The sequence below is a fragment of the Artibeus jamaicensis genome, unplaced genomic scaffold (assembly GCF_021234435.1).
Source record: "Artibeus jamaicensis isolate MK-2021 breed Jamaican fruit bat unplaced genomic scaffold, CSHL_Jam_final scaffold_1689, whole genome shotgun sequence".
NCBI lineage: Eukaryota > Metazoa > Chordata > Mammalia > Chiroptera > Phyllostomidae > Artibeus > Artibeus jamaicensis.
This window is the reverse complement of record NW_026522029.1, coordinates 14,938,225-14,960,236: the sequence shown is the minus strand read 5'-3', so window position 1 is coordinate 14,960,236 and position 22,012 is coordinate 14,938,225. Positions and strand designations below refer to the sequence as shown.

The window sequence follows — 22,012 nt, the reverse complement described above, 5'->3', positions numbered from 1 at the left end:
CCTGAGGGAAGCCCACAGCAGCAGCGGGACAGGCGGACAGGTGGGCAGGGTGGTTCTCCATGGACCCCTGCTGCTTTGACCTGCGCCGCCTGCCCCACCCACCCTGGATCTTCCCCTCACTCTTCCTCGGACCCCAATCCACCCCCCCCCCGCCTCTCCCTCTCTTTTTGAGGCCCGATGTGCGACCAGGACACCCGCAGGCGCACGGCCAACTTTCCCTTCCTAGTTCGCTGCTTTTCACAGGTGGAGCCGGGCAGGGTAGGGTGTGGCCAGAGGGCTCTGATTTTAAATGGTATCTAGTCACCTGCCACCACCGTCTTCAAATGCTGCCCACGACACTGGCCTGTAGGCTGGGACTTTGGGGAGCCATCTGAATCAATGGTGTTCTGGTCTCAGGGGCCTCCGAAGTTCAGTTGTTTTCCCCAAGATACCATGTCTGGTCTGACTTTGCAAGAATTCTAGCAAGTAATTTTTAAAGGCGCACTAGCAAGTTTTGGGGGATTACCCAAGTATTCAAGTTCATTGAAGGAAATTTCAAGGGCACAGATGCCTCCCAGGATCCTCTCACGGTTTAATGTGTGGATGTCTGTCTTTCTGTCATTTGGTTCTGGCCTCGGAAATGTTTAAAACCATGACTCAGGTTATGATGGCAGCTTAAATCTGCTGGGGCTTGATGGCCGCTGGCCATAGTCCCAAGTGTTGGCTTTAGTCTGAGCCACTGCAGTTGGACCTCAGGGTCCCTTGTTCTACTCGGAGGTGTTTTCTCTGGTTAAACCTACCTCGGTATCTCCTCCCTTCGTGATTTAAAAAGTGATCACAGCTAGGACTTGGTGACGGTGCTAGCGAGCGCCACCTACAGGCCGGTGCTCGCAGTGCGGGCTGTGCGCCCCACCCGGCAGAGGTCAGTCCGGGCAGGGTGGGCGGGGGAGCCCAGCGCCTCCGCGGAGCATCCGTGAGCTTTAAGGTCATTGTTTCAACTTCAGCAGGCACGGTTCAGAGTTAAGTTGGGGCGCGGGCAAGATTCAGATTCAAATTCTCACTCGGCCTCATACTGCCTATGGGCCTTCAGCAACTTATTCTGCTAACCCTCAACGCCCTTTGCGGGACGTGGGGTGTCAATACCTGTTGGACTGTACAGATACGTTCCAACGAGCTTCCTAGTACTGGCGTCGTGCTTCCCTGCGTTCCAGACTGATTGTCTCATTTAACCTAATCTCTGAAGATTAGAGAAAGGATGCTTGTAAATCCAACCTCTGGTTGCCAGGGTGAAGGTTCACGTTTGCCAAGTTCGTCCAGGGGCTGCGTCATTCCAAGCAAGCTCAGTGTGGGGTCACCGCTAGAGCACCTCTGTGGGGTCGCAGCGCCAGGGCGTGGCCACTTCACCTCGCGGGCCTCGGTTTACTCATAAAAAGGACTCAAGCCTCACAGATGGGCAGGTTAGTGGTCGTTACCGGGCCAGCGCTTTGCCAGGCACTCGGAAGCTCTCAGTAAACACTAATTCCCCCCTGTGCTCATGAGCTCGGCTGCACGGAACAGGCTGGAAAGTGACACAGGAAGAGCTTCAGTGCAGAGTTTTTTGACATGTCTGGCCACCATATACACTCAAACAGAACTCGTTCACAGAACCTGAGCGGAGAGGCAGCTTTTCGTGGGTCTGCGGTGGTGGGAACCGCCCTGGAGAAGGGGCCAGGGGCCTGCACCTGCGGCTACCTGTCTGGAGGGTCCCCCACAGGCCACTCGACCCCTCGGGGCCTCCTCTTTCCCGGAACACAAGGCGGGGCACACACCCTCCAAGACCTCGTTCTGAGCTGCAGCGGTGTCTCTGCATGGCGGGGGGCCTCCCCCTCGGAGACCCCCATCCACAGGCGTCCGCTGGGCTTCTGGCCCACCTTGCTGGCCTAAGAGTGCAAAACGCTTCCGGTACAATGAGTTTCCTTAACACGAAGGAAGAAAAATGCCGAGGACCTTGTTGCTAAGGCAACCATATTTCCTTGTAATGGACACATTGTTAAAGGACTCTCTCCCCCTGAAGGCACACTGATTTAGAACAGAGGGCCACTTGGCTAAAAGTAAAAATACATTCATCTAGATGCACAGACCACATAAAGCCCTGGGGAGGGAAAACAATGAGTCGTGCCCACGAGTGTGTATTTTTACCTGCCTTCCTGAGATCCTGTTTGCTTTAGCCCCTGTGTTCCGAGGTTACAGAAGATGTTCAGGTTCATAGAACAAAGAGGCACCAGTGTGTGGCTGTGCTCCTGAGCCGCAGGGGGTCCCTGTGGGGAGAGGGGGGGGGCTGTCACCCACCTACCACCGGAGACCCGGACATTTATTCCCCTCTCTTCTCTGTCTGTGTGTGTCTCTCTCTGTTTTTCTCTATTTCTCTGTGTGTTTCTGTGTGTGTGTGTTTCTCTCTTTCTGTGTTTCTGTTTGTCTGTCTCTCTCTCACACACACACAGACACACACACACACACACACACAAAGGCTGGTTTTCAAACACCGCCACCAGCATCATCTTCATGCTGGTTAGGAAACAGATGCTACGCAGGGCACTACCCTTCCCTGGGCGAGTGATGGGTCTGACCACAGGGCCCTGAGAGCCCAGTAAGCTGGGACCAGAGGAGACTTTTCACTGTGGCTTCAAACTCATCACATGGAAGGGCTTCCATCTGTTCTCTCCCTGGGCCTCCTCGCCAGCCAGCCTGGCGCAGGTTGGTCGTACTGGCTGGGGGTGGGTAGTGATAGTAGTGATAACTATAACGATTCGGACGATGGTGATGATGATAGAGAAAAAGTGCTGGGCCAGCCTCCAAGAACAGAACGGGGCTGACATGTGGGAGGAGACACCCCCAGGGGGCGCTCATGCAGTGGGTCAGCAGCTGGAGTTACTCGCTGGCCCGAGTTCAAGGTGCAGTGAGAACTTCCTCCCTCAGAACCAGAGCCCTGGCTGCCTCTGTTTTTGAGTCTGCTTGGGAAGCCACAGTCAAGAGCAATGACCAGAATAATAGCACCACAGGTTCACAGTGATGGTGCAAAGTGTTTCTCAGGCTCCTCTAGTCCCTGGATGCACACACGCCTTTTAAGATCTCACCTTTGGAAAGACCACAGGGGCCTGTGAAGCTGGGCCAGGCGGTTCCCCCAGAGCCGATGCAGCCCGCGAGAACCTCCCACCCTGTGTCCCTGCCTCCGGGAGAGTCATTCCAACCTCCCCAAGGGAGAATGCTCCCCCCCTGGAGGGGAAGGGGCCAAAGGCAGTCCCCCTGACTGTCGCTCTCAGACCAGCTGACTCTCTTAGACCAGCAGGTGGTTGGGAAAAAATGCCACTCACGTTGAACCAAATCGCCCGCCTGGCCCCAAGCCAAGCACAAGAAGGGGGTGGCGCTTCCCATTCAAAGGGAGGGAAACATTCAACTCAGAGAGAGCAAGAAAACTGCAAAAGGCGTCTCCAGACAAGAAGTATCAGTGAGTCCACGGCCACTTCCTGTCCTTTCTGTGGAAACTGCTTAGGAAGCCAAGGGAGATTCTCTAAAAAATAGGTGAACGACGATACAATCTGCAGTAGTCTCGCCTACTTTGACGTTATTTACGAATTGCAGGTACACTTGCCAAAATTCAAAGAAAGAAGGAGGAAAGCAAGATTAGATCAAGACTATGAATGAAACCAATACATCCTGAAAGTTCAGGCTGGTTGGGTCGTAGCCTCCGGAAAAAGTAGGAAAAGAGAGGCACGTCGGCTGGAGAGGGTGGGAGGTTTCTGGTGGACGTGGCCCCGTGTCACGTCACGTGAATGAGGTCCCCGTTGTTCGGCTACGTTGGGCCTTTCTCAGAAACACCCGTACCTGGGGGGCTCCGGGGACCCCAGCGACAGGCCTGGAGGAAGGGCGGAAGGAGGCTGCCCTGGCTTCTGGGTTGAGAGGAGCTGGTCACTCTTTGCTTTCACTGTGTGCCCTGGCTGCCTGGAATAATGTCTGCTCTGGACTCCTGGACAAAAGCTTTGGCTGGCAGCCATCCTCCCCGAGTTCTTTGTCCCCAGGTCTGGGAGCAGACACGGCCCCCTTCCCCCATCCCCGCAGTAATTCATGCCTGTGTGACCTTGGCCTTGGATTCTCACAGAGCAGTCCCTTCCCAGGGACGTCCAGGAAGGCTCCTGCGGCCGCTGCCAAGGAGCCGGCGACCTCTCGGGCGCATGCACCAAAATAGCACATGGCAGCACAGCTATGTGGGCGCTCAGCCACCAGTCCCCCCTCCAGGGACCGCGAAGTCCCCTGCTCAGATCAGCCACAGCCAGCAGGGGCTCACTATCTCACACACACACACACACACACACACACACACACACACGTCAGAGGCTCGTTGAGTATCTCCGTGAGCTGCCAGCAGTGTTCTCAGGGACCGCACGCCACACGCTGAACTTATCTTCTACGAGACTTGAGCTGAAAGGTCCAAGTGTAGGTAGGCCTGCCCACTGCACCGTGTTTTTACAGGAAAAGAAACATGTTGTGTCAAGAGCAAAAGTCACCAGGAGCACGGCCCCTGTTCCCCGAGGGCGGCCACCTCGCCCACACAAGTGGGCGGATCCAACTTCTCCTCTGCTCGTGGGTGGCTAAACGTGGCCTGCTGATTGCTTGCCAAACAGCTGTGGCGTTTGGGGAAGAAGTTTGCAATTGGGCTGATTTCAGAAGAGGTTGCAAAGATGGAAAAGGTATTAGAGGAGTCCAACCGAAAAGACTATTTCAAGTGGCGGAAGAAAGGCAGAGAAGAGTTGGAAAGGACAAACACACACACACACACACACACACACACACACACACACACACTAGTGACTGGTCCTAGCGAGTAAACCCAGAGAGAAGAAAACAAAACCCCAAATGCAGCTGTTGGCAGGATGCTGGGCGTGTGTGCACTTTCTCGCCAATCAGTGCGTCCCAGGCTGTGCCGGGCCGAACGCGGGTGTGGCCGGGCTGGCTGGGAAGCCAATGACCCCACAGCAGGTGCGCAGGGAGGAGGAGGGGCGGCCCAGAGCCAGGCGTGTTCAGTCCTTGTCGAGAGATGAACCAGGACGTTGGAACTGAAACCACTTCACTTCGTGCAGAGCGCAGAGAGCGTGTCTCCTCGGTCGATGAAAATTCCCTGTGGAGAAGGAAAGAATGAGCAGCTTGACCGCGTTCAGATCGTGTGGTGGAGAAAGACTTCCAGCTCAGCTGGAGAAACGGCCAGGAGGTGGGCAGAACCGCCAGGTTTACTCCAGGAGGCAAATCAATAGCGATCGATATGATCATCAGTCTGTCACATGTACACGTCCCCTGTCTTAAGCTTTTCCCACTTGCCTCTGCTCGGTTAACAAATGCTTCAGGCAGGAGATGCTTAAAGATCAGTGGTGGATCCTTGTTAAGTAAAAGTTTTGGACCTTAAAATATAAAACTAAGAAAAGTGTGAATTTTCAGAAGGGGGGTTCTGTTCCCCCAATTGCAGGAGAGAGAAAACAGTGTGTCAAGATTTACAGAGGTTTTCATGGATAGGAAACTTAGTGAACAGAGGAAAGACCTTGGTGTGGGGGGGGGGGCGGGTTACCTGCTGTATCATGACACATAACCCTAAGAAATAATCATTTGTAAGTCAGATGAAGAGGAGGAAGAACAAGTTACTGCCTTCTGGAAACTGATGAGGTTAGGAGGGCACCTTTTCACTCTAATTTTTCCTTTTTGGATCCCTGAGAGTTAAAAGTTTAAATATTTACACTGTACAACTCCAACAGCCGGTCCCTCCTGCCTCTTGACTTCATTCTAAACTGTCCATTCCGTGCAAGAAGCCATGAGCCAAGAAGCAGGGAGGAAATGACTCGACTCTCGGATCACAAACAGAGTCGGCTGGCTGAGCAGGTGCGCACCATTCAGTTTTCCGGATACACTGGCACTTGGGGAACTGTGACACACAGCAGACAGGAAAGCTCGGTCCACAGTGGGATTTTTCTTCCTCGTTACAACAGCTGGTGGGACGGTATGTGAGGAACAGAGATGCCGATGTGATTTGTGGGAGGTGTTCTTAACTGCGTTCGGATGAATTACATGGCACAACGTTAGGAAAAGCAGCCCCTCCGATGGCTGGTTTCTATGCTGAGCGGTGCCAAGGATGCCTTCAGGGTGGGCCATGTCTCAGCCCCTATGAATCTCCGTTAGCGTCTTTAAACACTAAAAAGCAAATAAGAATTTCAAATCTTAGTAGAATGCTTTTTCAGAACACGTTGCCATTCTGAACGGTCTGCACTCCGCCGTCTGAGTAAAACGCTGTACGCTTGCCCTGTGCTCAGCCTCCGGCGGAAGACTAGACGCCCCTCCGCCGGGGAAGTTGCCATGCCAAGTGCTTTGCAGACGGAAATTCTAGAAGCGCCACCATCTTTCAATCTTTGATTTTTACCATTCAAAATTCCCAGCTGAGGAGGGAAAGAGCAGAGCACAAAGAGCAAAACACTTGGACTCGGGAGACCTAGTTCAACCTCCTGGTAGTTTGATTTAAGACGAATTACCTAGCGTTTCAGAAGCTGCACTTTCCATCTCCCCCCTGGAGATGATGATGGCGATGGTGAGGAGGAGGAGGAGGAGGGTGGGGCGGTGGTAGAGGCGGCCGTGGGGATGGCAGCGGTGCTGATGGTGGTGCTGATGGTGACGTGATGAAGATGATGTCGATGATGGTGGTGATGATGATGATGATGATGGTGGTGGTAATGATGATGATGGTGGTGAAGGGGATGTTGGTGGTGGTGATGAAGATGATGATGGTGGTGGTGGTGATGGGGATGGTATAATGGTGATGATGAGGGTGATGTGATGAAGATGATGACTATGGTGATGGCCATCTCCCTAAGCTGTTACCATGAAGTTAAAGGGGATCGTGTGTGAGATCGTGGGAAATCATAAGGGCTCACTGTGAAGGTGTCGGCCACTCTTCATGTGTGATTTTCTCAGCTGACCCTGCCCCCGGTGTCTATACAGTCCCCTCGTCCACTCCTGGCCCGTGATTGACAAGGACACAGCCGATGGGGGCGGGGCTACCGAGACGGCCCGCCCCAGATGCTTTCCTGCTCATGAATTAACCGGCCCGCTGCTCTCCCATCTGTGCCAGCTGACCGAGCAGGTCTCAGAATAACTCCACCACTTGGCACAGGATACGAGTGTGGTTCCCACCCATTGTTCATCGCTCTCGACAATCTGGTCTCCTGCTGAAAAGTCTCTGAGTATGAAAGAGTAATATAGGCCAGGGCAGTTTTCTTTTGGACAGAGTCCCCTTGCTTTGGTCAGAGATGCAGGAGGTGAGAATTACTCTCTCTAACAGTGTCTGTAACAGTATAAAAACCCTATTTCCCGGGTACATATTTACTTCCCATAAACATACCCCGGTTACTGCTTCCCCACCTACATTTGTTAAAATGCTTCTAATACAAAGACAAAACACACTGTAATTTGAATTCTATACATGTTACAGCATTTTAGGACAGTGATTAATCATTCAGATTTTAGCCCTGGCCAGTGAGGTTCAGCTGGTCGGAGCATCATCCTGTAAACCAACAGGTCACCGGTTCGATTCCTGGTCGGGGCACGTGCCTGAGTTGCAGGTTCAGTGCATGGTGGGGGCACATAAAAGGCAACTGATGGATGTTTCCCTCCTACATCGATGTTTCTCTCCTCCCTCCTCTTCTAAAAATCAACGAGCACATCCTTGGTTGAGAATTTTAAAAATTAAGATTTGAAAGGAACACTTCGCAATGGCCCCTCTGGTGATGTTTTGTTTTTACTCCTGTTGCTTTTTAAATATTTTCGAGGGAAGAGCCTCCCTGAGGGAATCGTGATAAGTTGTGCGTGTGCTGGTGCGTGAACATCTTGATGTGCACACACTCTCGGGGGAGGGCGGACGTGAGCTGAGGGGGCGCACCCGCCGCGGACGGGGCAGAGCACCAGGGAACGGGCCGGCCTGCTGCGGGCCGACCGGGGATCGCCCCCTGAGCACGGGCCAGCAGCCGTTGTGACTGGGGCATGAGGCTGGGAGTTAGGTCACAGTCGGAGCTGGAAGACCCTGGCCCTTGGGAGGGGCAACTGGGGAGAGAAGGCATTTCCTCCCACTGGTTCTGAGACGCCCACCGAGTGTCTGCCCCATGCCAGGTTCTGCTGCGCCCACCGAGTGTCTGCCCCATACCAGGTTCTGCTGTGTTCAGCTCCTGGGATCTGCGGGGAATTACGTGGATTCTGCAGCGCTGGAGAAGTTACACTGTGGTAGAGGGAGGCAGCTGCCGAACAAGTGAGAACAGGGAACGGCAGGTGGGGAGATGACTTTGGGGAACTGAGGTGCACGGGAGACACAGCTTGTTGTGCTCAGGGAAGGTGTCACTGGCACATGCCCAGAGGGGCTTGAAGGAGCTGTGGTTCTGACCTGGCTGAACGGGGAAGAATGTCCCAGAAAGAGCCAGGGGGGCCGGTGCCATAGACAGCACCGTGATGTGAGCACACAGAGAGTGGAAGACGTTGAGATCCACAGGTTTCGGGGGTCCAGGCCTTGGGGAGCCTTACAGGCCATTATAAGAATTTTGAGTTTTATTCTGTGGGAGTCATTGGTGGGCGCTGAGCAAAGTGACATGATTTGATTTGCTTTTCAAAAAGAGCATCCTGACTGTTGTCTTGGAAACAAAGATGAGGCCTAAAAGGCAAAAGCAGGTAGGCCAGTTAGGAGGCTGCTGCAGTAATCCAGAAGCGAGAGGGGGGACCCCACCGGGCCTGGCTCCGACTGGGAGCCTGCTGGAGGCAGTCGGCCTGGGGTCGGGGGCAGGCGGGGCGGCGGGGCCCCCGGGGGCCGGTTTGGGGCAATCACATTGCCGTGCAGCTATAAATAGTGGATGACTCCATGAAATCCCATGCCGAGCACCCAGAATAGTGGGCACTCAGGAGTGTCCGGGGAAAGGGGACGGTGAGGCAGCGCGTAGGGAAACCATCCAGAAATTTAACTCCAGCTTCTGGTGACTGAGCCATGCAACCCACGCAGGCTGTTCCGAAGAGCTGGCAGCTGGAGAATGCCATGCAAACCGTGTGTACCATGCACACACGGACGGGACGTTAAAGGAAAGGTCCAGCGGAGGGCAGAGCGGAGGGCAGGCTTCCCGGAGAGCACCGCCACCCGCTCTCCACCCTCACGTGGCCCACGATGTTCGGTGCCCTTCTGCTCCAAGGCTGCACATCATTGGATCTGAGCTGGAAGAGACCCGCGCAGCCTTTGGTCTGCTCTCCTCGGAGAAGGCAGGCAAGGCATCAGTCCCCTTGCCAACCTCCCCACCTCCGCCCTTCCCCTGGGCCAGGTACCCGCCTCCCTGGGTCACACGGCCCCTCCACAGTCAGGAACCAGCAGTCGGCACATGGCTCCTGTTTCAAGTCAAGTCCCCTGAGCGAGGTCTTCCTTCCATCACTTCTCTTTGTCCTAATCCTGGGGAACAGTGTCCTTCCTCCTGTAAGACAGTCTCCCGTGTCCTCGAAAACCATTAACGGGACAAGGGAACATGCTGGCAACTCTCCAAACACGGAAACAGCCAGTCAAATATTTGCATTCCGCCAGGCACTCGAGCTGAGGGCTGCATCTCAGCCGACAAGGGGCCCGTGTTCTCGGAGAGGCGAGGATCTCAGCGGCCTGTCTGCGGACTGGGACCTGAAAGGCAGGGGCGCGTGGCCCACAGCTGCTGAACTTGAATCCCTCCTGGAGTAGCCCCCGGGGCCGCGGGGCCGCGAGGCCGGTGCCTGTGGGGAGAGCGCCATTCAGCCTCGGCCGCTCTCGGGAGCAGAGCAGGCTCCATTTTCTCTTCCTCAAGGAGCCCCTTGAGGTGGGTGGAGGGGGCGGGGGGCGGTGAAAGCCAAAGCCATCTGTCCAGGCCTGAGTCAGCCTCTTCCTGCTGCCGCTGTGAAGCCCCAACAGAACAGGACCCGGGGGAAGATGTCCGAGGGGGTTGCTCCGAGAGGCCACTCTCTGGAGACAGGCGGGCTCCAGCCGAAGCCCAGCATTCGTCACCATTGCTTCGCAATTTTCACCTCCAGCGGCCTCCCCGCCGAGGACGGATTCCGAACATGACAGCTGATGACACCTCAGGGGTGCGACTAATGAATTCATTGTCCAGACGCGGTGATGCTGCAGCCTCCCCGCCGGCCTGGCTGATCACAGAGGGTGGCGGTGCCCTGTCCGAGGCCACAGCGCTCTGCCAGGGACGAGGGCAGAGGGAGCAGGGAGAGCCTGCGGGGCCCAGGGGCGACCTGGGCGCCAGCCCCCGGTTCGGTGTAAAACATGTGAGAGTGGGGGAGGTGTCGGCTGTGAAGGGCTGGTTTCGGAAGCAGAGAGGTGCTGGGCCCCGAGGCCAGCGGCGAATGGAGTGGTCTCCAGGCCTGGCAGCGGACACATGCCTTCTAAACACGCAGGGGCCGCCCACGGCCTGGGAGCCGAGAGGTGGGGCTGCCGCCCAGGCTCGGAGCCCCGGGGCAGGAGGACCCTCAGGCAGGGCCTCGGGACCCTTCCGGGGGGGTTAAGGCCCTCAGTGTTCTCTGTCACTCCCTCTGGTCTTGTCTGAATAGCAGTGACTGGTCATTCAGCCTCACACAGACCAACCATTTCAGAGGTGAACTGGATTCCCAAATGACACCCGTGGAGGTTGGGAAGACTCACCACCTGCCGCGAAGCTCCAAGTCCCGTTTAATTACTCACACTTCCCCCTGCACTTCCTCCTACCACCCCCACCCCCGAAGCGGTGGCCTGGACTCTGTGCACGAGAGAGGGAGTGAGCTCTGGGAAGGCTTTTCATGTAGCAGAGGCAGTGAGAGGGGAATAAATTAAACAAAGAGATTCTATGTAGCAATTCTGGCCTAAAATTGAAGAAATAAAAGTAATTAAAGGGGTTCCCTAAAGCAGAAATATTCTAAAAGGAGGAGTGACTGGATAAAGGAGATTTCACATTTTTGCCAATAACTAAGAGGCGGGTGTACGTGAGGCGGTCAGGGCCACCCTCGGTCGAACAGCTGGAGGCAGCGTGATTCACGGGGCGATGACACACAAAGCTGCAGATGGCACTCGGGGACCCGGCGGCATGCTCCGGCCAGCGTTGCTGCCGGGTCCACAGGGTGGGAGAGGCTGTGAGAACCTTGCAGGGGACCGAGCTGTGCAGCCGGTGCCTGGACGGGACCCAGCCAGCCCAAGGTGACCTCTCACCTCCTTCCCTTTCTCCTGTGTCCCTTTGGGTGTCCCAGAGGTTGGTGTGGTCCCTGCAGGGAGCCCCCAGGGCGGAGAGCAGGAGAGAGACAGGTGCAGCGAGGCCAGAACAGCCACCTGGGGGAGCAGAGGGACCTGGGGACACAACGTAGACAAATTAGTCCGAAAACCTTACAGACAGGCCCCTCTCTGTGGGTCCCTCCCCTGCCCCGTGAGAGACCCATGTGAGAGAAAAGAGAAGGACTGATTATAAAGTCAATTCAGAACCTTAAAAAAGTCTGCACTGTATTGACACACGTATATTGATGGCTTCCGATCGTTTCTCCATTCATGGTGAATTATTTCATACGTGTTCTAACATCTTTCTATAACACTTACTCAACTAAATGTATACTGTTTGCTTTCAGGTTTATGAGATTCACAGCTTAGGAACTAGTGAACCCGATGTTCTGCCAAACTGTTTGGCGCCCCAGGGCGGAGGGTCCCAAAATGAGCTCTGAGGACCCCCGAGGCTTCCCTGGGGTCGTCGATGATTTGTTAAAGATATAAAGGGGTTTCATCTAGCTTGTGTTATACATATCACCTAAAACACGTGAAATGTGCAATGGCCAGTCTGGAGTGTGTTACTGTGTCTTGGAGCTTGACTAGAAATGGAGGATGGCTAGACCGCACCCACTGCAGAAAGTGGCCTCTGCGTGTAATTCAGCAGTAATGCACGGGAACCAACCACAGGTTTCTGGCCGTAGGGGGGCATTTTCTGAACATGTTGCTGACGGTTTTCTAGCCATCCGGCCCCGGGATCTCTGGGTGGGGAGGCTGGAGGTAGGTGGAGTGGGGCCCCAGGTCGGGGCCAAGAGAGAGACATCAGTCCTCCCCTGAATGTTGGCCACCCGAGCCTCCCATTGTGCAAGCAGATAAGCAGAGCCACCCGGCCCGGGAGGGCCACTCCCCGGAGGGCCTTATCTTCAGTGCCAGACCCCGGCGGAGGGACGGGGGCCTGCTCCCCACGGCTCAGGGCCCCGAGCGATGCCCAGCTGACCCTAGTGAGTAGGACGCTTCCTGCCTTAGATGCAGCTCTTCAGTCTGAAAACACTCTTTCTCCAGAGGGGAAGGTGGCGGAGCCCTCAGGGGCGTGTGCAGCTCCCGTCACTGTCCTGTCAGCAGTTAGCGACTGTCCCCTGCACTCGCCGTCATGGGGGCCACCATATGGAAGTGAGACTAACCACCCCTCCTGGCGTCGGGGAGCTGATGAAAGAACGAGAGGAGGGCGTGGAATAGCTGGGGCAGAAGAAGGGGTGGGAGGGCGTTCGTGTTCTGGGGACACGGGACTTGCGGGCGACCTGAAAGAGGTGCTGGGCGAACAGGGCTCCCCAGGCCCGCGGTTCTCAGAGACGAACGTCAGAGGTGGCGTGAAGCTACGGAAGCTCTTCGCAGGGACCCTCCAGGCTCCGAAAGTGGCCTGAGCACGGAGGCGGAAGCAGGAACTGGCAAATGTGCGAGTCGGAAGGAAGCTGGGCGATCGCATTGTGCAAACCGTTCCGGGACAGGGGAGGACGGTGCGTCGGCACAGCCGGGACGTGCCCGGGATTTCTACCGGCAGAACCCAAACAGAATACAGGTGTCTCGACACCAAGTCGGAGTCCCTTCCCGGCTGTTCTGGCACACCGAGCACCGCAGGACGGGCTCGGGGCTGCCATGGCACAGGGTCAGAGAGCCACAGTGCAGTGCCAGCGGGGCTGGACCACACACTCCTTCCAGGGGTGGTCCTGAAGCATTTCACTAATCAGAACGTCAGAGAGATAAAGAGAGGGAGGTGGGTCAGCGCGCCAGTGGAGAATGAGCAGGTGCCAGCAGGTGGAGAGCGAGCGACCCTGTGAGACAGGAGTGGGGAGGTCTCGGGACTGGCACCCCTCCAAGCTGTGCCTTCGGGCGGCCAAAGGCCTCCAGAGGACGGTCACAGAGCAGAGACGGAGTCTCCAAACCAGGGTGTCAGACCCACTGTTCATGTGGGGACACTAAGACCCCAGGACTGAAAAGAGATCGCCCGGCCCCCTCCCTCCAGGCCTGCTCCGTCCCCCGGAACCACAGGAAAAGCCACAGGGCCCCCGCATCACGGGCAGAAGGAGCAGGCGGGAACGTGGTGGGCGGGGGTCCACGGCTATGACCCGAGCTCTGCGGCCTTCCGACTAGAGCCTTCCCGGTGGGTCTTCGGCCGTGTTCCGAATTCTGCGTTAATATCTGAAGCTCCCGTTCAGGAGAGTAGGCCGCCCACCCCCTCCTTTGTTGTTTGGGGCGGGGAGGATGGCGGGGAGAGAATGCAGGTGTTGACATGAGAGCTGCGGTCTGTACGTGGGGTCATTTCTGACTCACACTGACGTAATGGCAGTGGAGGGGGGCGGGTCACCCGGGTTACACTGTCTCCTTTGGACGGACCAGTTCTCTCCTCGGAAGGAGCGTCTCCACGGGGACTCGAGCTGTCCCTCAGAGGAGGGGCAGAGGGAGGGAAGTGTCTGGAGCCAGCCAGCTGGGACGAAGGGCCCAGAGGCCGCCCCTCGGGGGCGAAGGCACAGACGTGGGACAGTCCGTGGGACAGTCCGTGGAGCACAGTGCCCTGCTGGTGAATCCTTCGGTGGATTGGGACAGGCTGACTGGCCCCAGTGTGTGCAGGTCACGTTCCAGGCCGGGGGACGCATCTCCTGGTCACCCCTGGAGGTGGGTGTTTTCCGTGTGGACATCCTCGGAGGGTCCCTGCTGGTCACTGATTCTTACTAATCCCCTTCCAAAGTGCCTGAGCCCCCAGCTGCGGGCGGGCTGCACTTGCAGGGTGACCTATTTAACAGGTTCTAAATGCACAGTGTGTTCTGTGTGGTGGCTTCGCAGACAGGGAAACTGAGGCACGGGCAGGGGTCCCTATTTAAGACCTTGCTTCCGGGTCTTAGATACGGGCCCCAAGTGCCTTGCACTCCCCAAAACTCTTCCCGTGGAGTGTTTCTGTGTCGCCGGGGCCCTCGCTTTGCTACAGGGAAGCTTCGTGGGCGGCCCACACCTACCGGTATGTCTGAAAACAACTGTGGGTGCCCATCAGGACGAGCCCTCTCCGACACAGGCTGGGGGGCGTGCTTCCCACAGGCCGCCACCCCCACCCGCCCCGCGTGCGCACACACCACATCTACACACGCGCGCCGTTTCCACGCACCGCCTGTGCTCCAGACCGCAGGTCGCCGGAGGGCCTGTCCCTGTGGGCGGTCCCCTGTGCTCTCCCTCCGGGCGCTGGCCTGGGTGCGGGTTTGCCCGCGGCGACCCTGGGGCGGCCTCCGAGCCGGAGGCGCTCGGGCGGCCGGCCGCTGTCTCCGCTACCCGCCCGCCGGGTGGCGCCGCTGCCCGCGCGCGCCCGGCGCTCCGGCCCCGCGCGCGCTCCCGCCCCTGCGCGCCGCTCTGTGCTCCGCCGGCCGCTCACCTCCACGGAGCTGCGCACCCTGCGTGGGGACCGGCCGCTCCCGCCGTCCCTGCGCCCCAGGGCGAGCTCGAGCTACCTGCGGCGCCGCTGGGACCGAGGTGTCGCCACGCCGCTGACTGGCCGGAGCCTCCCCGCGCGTCCCTGTCATGACAAGGGGCTGTCTTCTCTAGGTACGTGCACGGCGCTCTGCGCTTCGCGCCGCTCCGGGTGTGCTCACACACCCAGGGGTCTGCTAGGTGGGCGGTCGCTCGGAGGCCTGGGACCCGGGTCGCGCGCTGAGGGTTCAGTGTGTGACCCCTCCCGAGGGACGCGGCACTGCTGACGGAAAGGGGCGCACAGAGAGAACTGAGGTGCCGGGGGACAGTGCCCGACTTGGGGACGCACAGGCCCCTCCATCCGTGTCGTGGGTTGGGGAGCAGGCGTCCTAGGAGCCCGGCTCGGGTCGGGGGTCGCGGGCTCCCAGGGGTCACGTGCCCCTTGGCTGCCAGGACCGAGGTTGGCCACGGGCCTCTTCCCCGCGGGTCTGGATCTCCAAGTGGGGGGTGGGGGTGGGCAGGAATTGGGAGGAGGGGCGAGGAGAATGCCAACCGGCTGGAAAGGTGGGGGAGGGGCGATGCCCCCGAGGCTGGCGTTTCCGGGCTGGAGAGGGGTCTGGAGAGGGGAAGCCTGCGACTGTCACCTGGAGACCACACCCCCTCTCTGTCCTGGGGGTGGGGGGTGGGGGCGCCTCGTTTTAAAGGGAATGGGTGCTGTTTGATGTTAGCCACGGGGAGCCATGCTGGTGTAAGGGTGGCAGAGAGCCCGTGCGGGTCCTCTGTGCCAAATGCAAGTGACAGCTACCTCCAGAGCAGGGCCCCGCCGCTGACAACCGAGAGACCAGGCCGATGGGGGGGGGCGGGTGGTGCAGAGGGGAGACCAGCAGCCCAGGTCTTACCCTGGAGATCCGCTCGCTCACACGCACACGTCGGAGGCCCAGTGGAAGTGTGCGCGCCCTGTCTCGGGAAACCGTCCTGCCGGTCCCAGCCAACGCTGCCCGGCTGTCCTCCCGCTCCCCACTGCCGCTCACCTCCACGCACGTGGCCGAAGTTTCGGACCCACTCATCCTGGCTCCATTCCCCGAGACTGTGCTTGGCCCGTGAGGGGCGGGCCTCTGGTGGGAGCATCCACCCCTTTGCTACCCGACACTCAACCCTTCCTGCCCTTCTCCCCCGTCAGGTAGGTGGACCTCGCTCTGAGACTCCCTCCCCTCCTGCCCTTGCCTCCCACCCGCTGAGTCCCCCTCCGGCCCCGCCTCTCCAGCCCTTCTGGACCAGCCTGAGTTCCCCGGTAACACCCACGACCCCCCCCTTTGTGTCTCCATCCCTGGGTGTTCCAGCCGCCACGCAGCCAAGGGGTGTCGGGAAGGACTTGCTAAGAACCCGTGGCATCGTGCTCTGCTCTCCGGTGGTTAACTAGGAAGCGCTGCCCCTCTGCAGGAACGAATTGCTGGGGGTGCCCACCCAGGGTACCAGCTGCCAGAGGAAACGCCGCCCCCGCCCCCACTTCCTCCCCGCCCAGCCCTGAGGGGAGGGGAGGGCCGCCCTCTGGCCCAGCACCCCTTTGGTCAGATCCTGCCAAGTCACGGCTTTCCCCCCGGGAAGGCCATGCGTTTGTCTGTCCTGAAGTCTCCCGCTCCCCAAACTCTGAAACCCTCAACGCTGGGTGCCACCGCCGAGTGAAACCCTGCTGAGCCTACAGGTTGCTTTTCTCCGAAGACCCCCGTGGGTGCTGCTTCTCTCCCCCTCTGACGCCCCCACGTGAGCCTTAGCTTTGGACGTTTTATCTCCCATGCACAAAGAAAGAAGTAGTGAGCTGGAGAGGGGAAGAGTAAAGGCACGCAGCGGGGACCCCACAGCACTGTGGCCACTGGGACGCAGATGGCCCGCAGGGCTGCCCTTCCTTGGGTCGCCCGCTAAGTGCAGTGATTTCCAGCAGGGGGCACCTGCAGCAGCCAAGGAGCCGGAAGGAGAGAGGATTTGTATCTGCCGAGGTCGATAATTAAACTCACATCAAAATTCCACTCTTGAGCTGTGAAACCCATCAGCTTGGGGCCTGGCCACCCGTCTGAGGTCACTTGAGTGGGAAACATGCCAACTACGGCGAAAGCCAACAGCCCGGAAGCGACGCCCGCCACACTCCCACTTCCAAATGTAACCAAGTCTCTGGCCTTCCACTCTGGTTTAATTCACGATTATTGGCTCGCTGCTGGGCGTCCACAGACAAAGGCCGCTGCGGAGGGTGAGCCGTGTAGCTGGAACATTTCGTGCTAAACCGTGGGGGTCGGGAAACCAGCAGCCCCTCAGGTTGAAGAGTTCGCAAACCAGCATTTTATTTCACTGTTCATTGCATTCACCAGGTTGGAGGAGAAAACAGTAAAAAGCTGTTTGTTTTCATTCTGAAAAGAAGCCGAAGTCTAAAAGCAGCCTCTCGCTCTTCTGCGGAGGCAGCCGCGGTGGGAGTGAAAGTCTGCTAAGGAGCTCGGGGTGAGCGCTCAGGGCAGTGGGGGCTCCAGGCTCCTGCCGGCAGCAGGCTCCTCACCCCGCGGGCCGAGCTCCTTGCTCGGGGGGAGATAGACAGCTTGTGTTTATGGCCGTTCAACCGGAAAAGAATACAGCCAAGAAGAGAGAGGGAAGCCTGGGAATTGGGGTTGGGGGTCGGGGAGGAGGGACAGAGAGGCCGGCAGCTCCTGACCGCCCTCCCGGGGGCAAATGGGGACTTGAGCACCGTGTCACCGAGCGGCCGTCAGGGGGACACCTACAGTGGGGCTGTTGAAAAATCCATTCTCAAAGGAGACGCTCAGGAGTGTGTGGCTTTCCCTTCTCTCCACTTGAGACCACGTCCTCAGAGGCAGCTTCTCCGCCCATTCCCCCCCGAAATGAAGTCCTGCCCCCCTGTGCGCACGGAAGGCCGGGGGCCGCATCCAGGGAGCCAGAGCGCCCGGCATGCTTATCTTGAATGAACTGATGTCGAAACCCCCACAGGCCCTTCCCCTCCGGGCTGACGGCCAAGGTTTCGGGGTCACAGCACACTCATCCCACGGTGGCTGGAAATAAGCCCTAAAAATAGGAGATGTTTTTATCAAATGTTTTCCACAGGCTGGATAGAAACGATCGTTCTGCGTGCGCGGCCCGAGCGGGGCTGTCCTCCCTCCCAGCAGGCCCTGGACGCCACCTCCGTTTTCCTTGTTGTGCATTCTTTCTTTTGTCTTTTTTAATTAACCAGTGAGTTATTTGTAGAGACCAGACAAGCGGGGGTAGGAAGAGAGGGATGGAAGCATCAACCAGTTGCCTCTCAGGGACGCCCTGACTGAGCACTGAACCCATAACCCAGGCATGTGCCCTGATGGGGAATCGAACCAGCGACCTTGTGCTTTGCAGGATGACGCCCGACTCACTGAGCCACACCGGTCAGGGCTACCGAGCATTCTTTACCGTGACTGCGTGGAGGAGATGAGTATTTCCACACATTCATGACCCGGATTGCAAAGAAAACTGAATTGTTTCAGCAGCAAACGCTAACAAGGTGTAACATTCCTGTACTATGTTCCCTGAGAGCAGAACAACCCCCGCCAGACCGAGAGGAAGAGGTCGAAGGAAACGCTTCCCCCACTAGGTAGCACCCCAAAACACAGGGTGCGGCACCAATAACGCCCCTCTTTTACTGCCAACTCTTTATTACGGAGTCAGAGGCATGTCCTTCTGTGCCAACGCAACATCCCACTCAAGCGCACCACACCGCATTCCAGGTGAAATGTTCAAATTAAAACTACATTATCGCACCTGTGTGACGACCCTCCCGACCTCATTCACGCAGGCCTTACTTCTGCCGGACCCTGACTGATTAGTAGACTGATTAAGAGTCATTTTTATTCCTGAGAACTGGAGGTCTAAGGTGGCGAGGTAATCTAGGGGAGCACTGATTTTTTTTTCAACTTGAGCACGCGTTTCCAGCGCAGCTATTCTGGGGTCTAGCCAGTTCGAGTTCTCACTCCACGGAAAAGTGTAAGACACGGACGGCACCGCCTGGGGCGTGCTCGGCCCGTGAGGAAGGCGGGAGGGGCCCCGTGCTCGGCGTGCGCCTGGCTCAGCGGCACAGTCTCCGGTGGCAGCGTGATTATTAATAGCGCCCGGCTTCACCCAGAAGTGTTCCCGTTTCGGTGATGAATTAGACACACCGTCACCCTGGAAACCAGGGCCAGAGGAGGTCAGAGGAAGAAGCTGTGCGCGGGGTTGTCGAAGGTTTCGTTCGAGGTCTGTTGTGAGGTTGCAGGTGGACGGAAGGCACAGGGGGAGCTTCCCACATGGGGAGACAGGAAGGTGGGAGTCTGTCTGGGGGTCTGTCTGCTCCTTCCCTGTGTCCTCGGGGCTCGCACGCCACCTGGAAGGTGCCAGGCATCATCAACCCCTCCCTAGCAGCCCGTGACCTAGAGTTCAGATCCGCACTGGTGTAGGAACGTTCTGGACGGTGAGGAGGGACAGCAGGACCAGCTGTGAAATCGGGTGATTGATGATGATGGTGGTGCTAGATTGTGGCTGGCGGGGGCCACACCAAGAGCAGCCTGTGTGCCGTGAAACACGTCTCCTACCTCTTCACTTGTGTGTGTTGCTCGTCTTTGGGGTTTAATGCCATTGGCCTTCACCTCGAGCGCCGGAGGTGATCGCTTCCTTCTTGAGCCACTTGTGCCAGGAGGGACTGAGGAACAATGACGCCTGCTCAAGCCTGTCCCCTTGGTCCCTGTCCTCTAGGAGGACTTGAGGAAGGGAGGCAAGGACGTGGGGAGATGCCTTGCAAACACAAAACCAACACAGGTGATACAGCAAAGAGGGCAGCAAAGAGCGGGGCTGGCGCACACAGTCAGAGGCAGAAAAACGGTCTCGTCCGACCGCCGTCCTGGGCTATTCCTTTTGAATTGCTCCCTGTGAGGCAAAGAACAGACGGCCACTGGCGGCAGAACAACCAAATCTGAAGCCCATTTTCTCCAGCTATTTCCCCCCGTATGTGCCCCATTGTCGGCCTGAGAACCCCTTCTTCATGGATCTTGCAGTTAAATCCTCACACACGTGGGCTTGTGTGTAGGGGGAGGAGGAGGAGTTGGCAAATCTCAGGGGTTTCAGTACCCGGTGTGAACAGGCCCGAGTCAGGCCAGCTCCCTTCCAAGGGGGCCGCCCCAACATGCCAGGCAGACACCTTCCAGGCCTGGACTGGGGAGGTGGCCTCAAACTGGGGACCCTCATAGGAGATGGAGAGAGAGAAGACCAGGGCCCAGGCCCACACACCGTGACCTGGCCCCGAGACAGAGGGGCCCGAGGCAGTCCCTTTGCCCCAGCAAGCTGAGTTTTCCTACCACTTTCTGCACACGCCTCCTTCCCTGATACTCAGGTTCACTCTTGGTGCCTGAGGTTCAAGTCCAAGATCCCCTTGATGGCAGCACACAGCCACGTTAGTCTGAGTGATAATGCCTTATGTGTCTGGGCGTTGGTGCAGTTTCCAACAGCTTCCACATCCACGTGCCACGAAAGTCACGGGACAGCCCTGCGGGCGAGGCGGGGCCCACATGCAGGTCCCTGGCCTCCCAGGGCAGGAAACAGCCCCAGGGAGGGCCGGCCTGTGCGAGGCCGCGGGGCGAGCGCCGTGAGAGCACAGCGAGAAGCGACCTCCCCACCTGCCCTCCGCCCCAGGCAGTCGCTCACACAGCTGGAGAGCACTGCGTCTGCCCGTCACCAGAACGTGGCCTGTTCAAAGCCAAGGTCTTTGGGAGCCGGCAGTCTGGCTGTTTGCTGCTCTTACCCACTGTCTCTCGGTCGGATACTGCCCGTTGCTAGCGGAAACCTGACTCGGGGCTGACGTGAGGAAGGTCAGGAGTGGCTTCCTGCTCCGGCTCCCAGGACACCCCAGAAAAAGCTTGCCCTTTGTCCCAGTGGTCTCCGGCCTGAATGAGGAGGGAAAGGCACGTGGTGTTTCTTTTTCAAGGGTTGTTTTGGGTTTTTTTTAGACTGGGTTTCGAAGTGTGTTTTTTCACATGAAGGTATTTATTTCCCAGATGTGATTTTGTGTGGTTCCCGGACCGAGGCAAGACGGCCCGGGCCCCGGTGAGGGGAGAGAATGGCCAAGCGAGGGGAGGCCAAGTGGCCAGTCCGCTCAGCGGGTTTGTGTCTCTGCAGAGACGGCCAGCAAGCTGCAGGTGCCAGAGGCGAGGGCCGGTGTCGTTTCCCACTCAGGCGCAGGCCTCACTCCTCCGCGTCTTGCTGGGGGACAGTGGCCCAGCTAGACCTGCACGTGGATTCTGCGTTGGGCCCCAAAGACCGTCCCTGCTTCCTGCGTCAGCTCCCTTTAACTGAATCACGCGGTTCTGACGCGGGTCCCGAGGCGAGGCCTTCCTGGGTACGTGGACATTGGGAGCTGTTGCAGTTTTCAAAAATAAAGGCAAATCTGCAATATGGGTGTGTGCACGTGCATGTGCATGTATGGGTGTGATGTGCGCACATGTATGTATGTGTGGGTGTTTGTACATGTACACATGAGTAATACATGTAAGTGTGTATGTTTATATGCATGGATGTGTGTGGGTGTGTACATGTGTGTGGATGTGTGCGTGCATGTGGGTGGTGCGTGTATGGATGCGTGTGCGCCCATGTATGGATGTGTGTACATGTACGAATGTGCGTGCGTGCATGTACATGTACAGGTGTGTGGTGCGTGTATGTGTATGCCACACACCGCGTTGACGCAAAGTTCCTCTCACGTGGTACGGTGCCAATCCAAATGAAGACTTTCTCCAGACCAGTAACAGCCATCGACAGTAGCAGCTCCGGGGTGCCGGGCAGGTGTGAATGCACTGAGTCCTCATAATGACCCGAGACGATTTCTGTTCTCATCTCTGAGTTACAGATGAGGGAACAGAATTTACAGGGACACAGCTCCGTCATAAACTCAGGCCGTGGCTGCAAACACACAAGCACCCCAAATTCAGAGCTCCCACTGTGGCTGCCAGGGTGATGTGCCCCGGAGCCTGACTTGTCCCTGGTGGCAGCTGGGTCACCAGATTACCCTCGGTGCCCAGACTGGCCATGCAGCTTTGTGCTCAGTTTGTCACTGACTTCAGGGCACGGATGGGACTCTTCCGGACTCTGCTTTTCTCCGAGGGGTTTCGTACACCTTCCAGCCAGAAGGAAGGGGCGTCACTCCCGCCAAGTCAGTGGTGCACCTGCAAAGGTGCCCCGGGAGGCTTCTGACAGGGGACGCCATGTAGGGGGACGCCAGCCCCCTCCTCGCTCCCGCAAAGGGCCGTCTGT

General features: G+C 57.8%; 1 protein-coding gene across 6 annotated transcripts in view; it reads left to right on the top strand.

Moving 5' to 3' along the window:
* RIPOR2 (RHO family interacting cell polarization regulator 2) overlaps positions 1-22,012 on the top strand; it is a 112,531-nt gene that overhangs the window by 37,766 nt on the left and 52,753 nt on the right. The window contains exon 1 of one of the 6 annotated variants that reach the window (XM_053655874.1): positions 14,658-14,851. The exons of the other annotated variants lie outside the window; for them this stretch is intronic. The gene's annotated coding sequence lies outside the window, so the exon portion shown is untranslated. Of the gene's footprint in view, positions 1-14,657; positions 14,852-22,012 lie in introns of those variants that run through there. 6 annotated transcript variants of the gene reach the window in all.